Genomic DNA, 5892 nt, shown 5'->3' with positions numbered 1-5892 from the left:
CAGGAGGATGGCGAGGCAGCCCCGGTGCCACGCACGGTTCGGGCCAGCTCGTCCTCGCAAGGCAAACACCTGCAGTATTTTTTCTCGCAATGCAGTTGTTACTTATTTTACATGGGGTGCGGTGGGTAGGGACACAGCAAAAAACGCAGAGACCACCTGCCTTTCTATGATAAAAGCCACATAAAAATACACCAGAACAACCAGACTCTCTGAAACCCAGCACACTCGTGCAGCTTTTCCATAGAATCATTAAAGTTGGAAAAGACTTCCAAGATCAAGGCCAACCTTTAACCAAACAGCACCATGTCCACTAAACCACATGGCAAAGTGTCACATCTGCTTGTTTTTTGAACACTTCCAGAGATGGCGACTCCACCACTTCCCCTGTGGAGCCTGTTCCAATGCTTAACCACTCTTTCAGCGAAGAAATTTTTCCTAATATGAATATTTTTGTTCCCTACGGTCCAAGTGCACTGTTATGTGCCTAAACTCTGCTGCCTAGGCTGCCTGTTTCCAAGGCCCCCACAGCAGACCTGCTTTATAAATTGTTTCACCCCACCAAAGCGATGAAGAACTGGGCAGAAGCCCTTTGGGTTTATTAATTTTTGCCTGTCTCTTCACCGTTAGCCTCACTAGATGAGCACTGCCAGCTGCTGGCCAGCTGCTGGCTGGGGGAAGCTCTGGAGGCAGCCCCAGCCTGCTGCCACCACACACCACTTGCTCTGCCCACGAAGGCAGCGCTTGCACAAAGCTCATAAAACACAGTTAAAGACAAAAAAAATCACCATATTCCACTTTGCCAACAGCACCAAGCCTCCACCAGCCACTGTGAACCCAGCTCCCCCGCCCTACAGCAGCAGTATCTCAGGCATGGGGAAACTGAGGCACACCCCGCGTCCATGGGCTTTGATGTTTTGGGGAAGTGGGTGACAATAGGTTAAAAAGGTGGGAGGAGCGAGCTGTCCTGGCTAGGAGGGGATGCAGCCATGGCCACCTTGTACACCCGGGTCAATAAACCAGGTTGTCACCCACCCCGTGACCCTCCAGGCCTCACAGTGCCCTGGCGGGCATTGCCCCTTCCTTATCCTGCTGCTTCCTCGCCAGCGGCTTGGGAAGGGGAAGGGAGTTGATTTTGTTGCGGAACAAGCCCTGGTTCTCATTGCAACAAACTCAGTGCATGCAACAGGCTGGCACTGCTACACAGCCGGGCACGGCTCTGCTGCCAGGTGTGCGGTGCTCCATCGCCCCGGCCATCACCGACCTCAGCTCCGGGAAGCCCAGGAAAACTCTGCGTCACCTCCCATCGCTCCCTGTTTGCACAACTCCCCTCCCCGGGGATCAAGTCGGAGCGCGCCCGTGCCGACTCAGCTCCCGATGCAGCGGGAACGCTGCCACGGCCGGAGCCTCCCCACGCGAGCCGGGAATCACCGCCGGCTTCGGGGCACCTGCGGGTTTAATCCTGCTCTGTACGTAATCCCAGAGCAAAGGTAGCCGTGTGCCTTGGTGTGTGACCTGCCACGGCACGGGAAGGTGCTGAGCTGCAGTGCCCCGAACCAAGGCAGAGGGAGGAGGTTCTCCACGTCACAGGCATTGCACAAGCCCAAAGCTCCCCAAGAGCTCCCCTTGGAGCCTCCTCCCTGGCAGAGGAGCCCGGTGAGCGAGCGGGAATGCTGGGCTGGGCTGAGTCCTGACTTCTGCTGACTAATGGTGGCCCGGCAGCGTTACTCACACCCGCAGCACCCGCAGCACCCGTCCGTGCCGAGACAGCCGTGCGGGCTGCTCTTTGACCCAGCGATGGACCCGCAAGGATTCCCCTGCTCTTTCCTTTGTGATTAACAATCCCTTTGGAAGGCACGCAGAAAAATGGTGCTGCTCAAGATGGCTCATGCCTCGGCCGGGTTTCAGGCACCGAGCGTGTCCCTGTGTCAGGCAGCAGTCACCCTTTGGCTGTGGTTAAACTGGGGTTGGGGTCTTGGTCTCCTCTCCTTGCTCTGGATCAAGCCATTGCTGTGTGGCTGGTGGTGGTCCCTGGCCTTAGCCAGGTGGAAGCTGAGGCCAGGGAGGGATTTCTGTCCCTGGAGTCACTCCCCGTGGATTGTGGCTACTGCTGGTGCTGGGAAAGGGACAAGTGCTGGTGTCAGTGCAGATGGGTCTAGCCCTTCATTCCAAACTGGCTGGCCTCCTTCAGCCCTCCCTAGTCAAGACCCTTCTGCAGGGGCAGGAGAGACCCTTCCCATGCAAGCCTGTCTCAGAAGGTTTCTGCAGGCTGATCCCAACTTGACAACCTCCACCAGAGGACAAATCTGCATTATGTGTCCCATCTCCAGCTTCCTGGGCTTGGAGGTCTCACCAGGGTTACGGCTCTGAAGCAAGCAAGCTACAGGTGGTCCCCACCAAAAAATGTCCCAACTCTGCCAAAAATCCCAACCATCACCCTGAAGAGCAGGGCCCACCAGAGACTGGCAAAAGAGAGTCAAGTTGGGGTCAAAAAGTTGTCCAGCCCCAGCACAGCTGCCCAGCTGGGCAGGGGTGCAGTCCCCGTCCCTGGAGTGATTTAACAGACATGTGGATGTGGCACTTGAGGACATGGGCTAGTGGTGGCCTTGGCAGTGCTGGTTGGACTGGATGATCTTAGAGGGCTTTTGCAACCTTGATGATTCTCATGATTCTGTGAAAAAGCAACTCAGCTTCAGCATCGCTGCTCCAAAGGGAACAGTTCTCCCTCCCTCCAACATGGAATAGGAGCTGGTGGCTGATCAAATGCAGCTTGAGCATATGCCTGGTGCTCTGTGTCACTGCCCTGGAGGCACCGGCTCCTGCAGCCACTGCTGAGTAACCTCAGCCCTGCCCAAAGAATCTCTGCAGAAGGCCAGCAATGCATCCATGTACCTTCAGACAGGAGCTGGCCCTCGAGAGCCACATTTGACCTGGAGGACAGAGCTGTCCACGAAAACGACCCAAACAGAAAAATCTGGAGGCCTCATACAAGGTCTCCTGCTTCAAAATGCCACCTTTTCCCAGGAAAACTTACTAAATCTTCTCTGCCATGCCCATGGAAACCCTCTTCTCCATCCCCGTCTCTCGCAAAATAAAGATAACAGAGTGAGGAGATGTTTCAAAACAGAGCTGATTTCTTTTTTCCCCCTGGTTTTTCTTTCAAGGAAAAACTTCTCTCAAAAATGACAGATTTTTGTCAAACATTTCACTCATGACAAATTGGCATTGTCATTGAGGAGAGCACTCGGCTGGGAATTTCGGAGGCGCTTCAGGAACCTCCATCTGCTTTTACTGAGTTAAAATCCGACGGCGGCGAGGCTGGAGAACGTAATGTGTGAGGCAAGGATTAATTAACATCGATCTGGCTCCAAAACCAGAGGCGGTGAGAGTAATTTTCATTGAGGAACTTGGCACTGCTTAGCACCTCCTCCTCCTCCAGTGCTGCCGGAGTATTTTAAGCTCCTGAAAATCACACGTGCATCACTGAGAGTTTTTGCAATTATTAATTAAAGCCTCAATAGAGAGAAAAACCTAATTTTTTTGTTAACTCCCTATCCAGGCCATACACAGCAACTTTCCCCTTCTTTAAAACAGCACTGCAAAAGCTGTTTGCAATGTAAAGAGGCAAAAAAGCAATGGGGAAAGGGCAAACATCATTATGCTGGTTCCAATCTCATTTGGTACAACTTCCTGAGCTCATGACAGTTATTTCTATTGTGTTTTTTAATTTTATCACGAGGATTATAGTTATCATCACAGACATTTTATGCCTAACTTCTGGGCTCTTTACAATATTTTCATTCAAATGCTAAAAGGCTGTAATGAGACTAAGATAATGGCCTGCAAATATAAATGACACAGATCAGAATAGGGGGAAATTGGTTAAAAAGGAAAACAAATAGAAATTATCCATCCTAATTTGCATTCAAAGACAGTAGCTGGGGAAAAAATTAATGTATTACGGAGAAGGAGGTTTCACCTGGTACCTGAACCCAACAGAACCTGCTGCACTTCTGCAACATCTGGATCCAGCTGCAAATGTCACTGACTCATCCCTGCCCTCCCCAGCTTCGTCAGCACTAATGAGGCGAGGGATGGCACAGACAGCTGCACGTTTGTGGCCGTGGAGGGACAGGGTGGGCATCGATCAGCAAAACGTGAGTTCTCCGAGAGCTTTGAACCACTGAACCCCACCAGAATCAATATTTTCCTTTTTAAAACAATGCTGGGGGGAAAAGCACATCTCATATAGATTCAGTGTTATTCTGGGTTTTACATTATTCATTGAACCTCATCCCATGTCATGCTGCAGTGAATATATTACCATATATGATGATACAAAAATTACATGACTCCTGCAAATACCCGATAAAGTGTCAGGCTGGGCTGCTAAAGGAGCTGCAATTGCTCATTAGCACCGTGTAATTACGCTGCCATACGCTGGGGTTGTGCCTGTGCCACCAGACACTTTACGGGGAAGGAGAAGGAAAATAATAATAGTAATAATAATAGTAATAATAATAGTGAAATAATAATAAATCAGGCAACAACAAACCCCAGAGCTGCGTGGTGGGTCTCAAACTTCGGGAAACATTTTCTTGTTGAAGCCTTATCTCCCCTGCAGCACATCCAGGAATGTCACTGCAAGGCCACCAAGGACCATTGTGTCCCCAGAACCTCCCAGCTCAGCCCACCCGAGCAGGGATCATGGGGGCACCTGGAGGGAACAGGCTGCATGCAGAGGCGTAACAGGGAAAATGGGAAGGCTGTCGGGAAAGGTTAATGATTTATCCCTGTGTATAAATGTGCTGCTATTTCTAAAATAGGCTTTGCAGCCTCAGTGCCACACGTGATTCGAATGGGGCTGAAGGTGGGCAGCTCCACTCTGATATTGGCCACTGTCTCTGTACCCAGGTACTATTGCCTTTTTAAACTATTTTTTTTAAGCTGCCCTGGAGCTTCCACAGAGTTTCAAATCAGCAACTCTAATGCTCCGTCTTCATCAGCCACTCCACTTACATATATATAAAAAAATATATGTATATTGGGAATTCAGTATAGAAAACAGGTTTTTATGACACCCACACAACCTGCCACATTCATCAACACAAAACTTACCCAAACCCCATTTCTTTACACCCAAAACCTGCCACTCACCGGGCACGAGGCTTGTTCACGTGCATGGACTCCAACTGATGCTATAGCACAATTTTTGATTGCTTGCAGGAATTGCAAAGACAAAAAAAAAGTGGGAATGAAGCCTGGCTGGGATGGCTGGAATTTGTGAGGCAGGTTAGGAAAGCCCAAGAGGCTGCATGGATCAATGACCCCGTGAGCCCGGACATATCCCGTTCCCCTCCCGCCACTGTGTGTATCAACAGAATATTTATAAATCAATTGAAAGCAATTAATCAGCTACAGAAAGATAAGGGATAATGAAGAAAAGAGATTAGCTGGCGATGCACAAACAGGGCTCCTCCAGGGAGGAACTGCTGTGGTTGGAAGCCTCCTCTGCAAAGCCTATTAGCTCCACTTAAAAAAGAAATTTAAAAGAGGCAACCTGAATAATTAAAAGGAAGAGTTAATGGTTCATGCTAACAGCTTCTAATAATCAGCTACAGAAAGATAAGGGATAATGAAGAAAAGAGATTAGCTGGCGATGCACAAACAGGGCTCCTCCAGGGAGGAACTGCTGTGGTTGGAAGCCTCCTCTGCAAAGCCTATTAGCTCCACTTAAAAAAGAAATTTAAAAGAGGCAACCTGAATAATTAAAAGGAAGAGTTAATGGTTCATGCTAACAGCTTCTAAAAACCTGCAGCAGCCGTGTTTGTTAACCAAAGGGACCTGCAGATAAACCACTGCTCCACGGCTGCAGCTGGAGCCCCGCATTCCCGC

The 5892-nt window shown here is 49.9% G+C and overlaps 1 protein-coding gene across 1 annotated transcript in view; it reads right to left on the bottom strand.

Moving 5' to 3' along the window:
- The window catches only part of LOC103616136 (kazrin), a 26510-nt gene extending 20649 nt beyond the window's left edge, over positions 1-5861 (bottom strand). Inside the window, exons 1-2 of the mRNA XM_008634267.2 lie at positions 5857-5861; positions 1767-1779 (exon numbers count right to left, since the gene is read on the bottom strand). The gene's annotated coding sequence lies outside the window, so the exon portion shown is untranslated. The remainder of the gene's footprint in view (positions 1-1766; positions 1780-5856) is intronic.
- Positions 5862-5892: the final 31 nt, after the last annotated feature.

This window comes from Corvus brachyrhynchos, unplaced genomic scaffold (assembly GCF_000691975.1).
Source record: "Corvus brachyrhynchos isolate BGI_N302 unplaced genomic scaffold, ASM69197v1 scaffold395, whole genome shotgun sequence".
Lineage (NCBI taxonomy): Eukaryota > Metazoa > Chordata > Aves > Passeriformes > Corvidae > Corvus > Corvus brachyrhynchos.
This window is presented reverse-complemented; position numbering and strand designations above follow the sequence as displayed.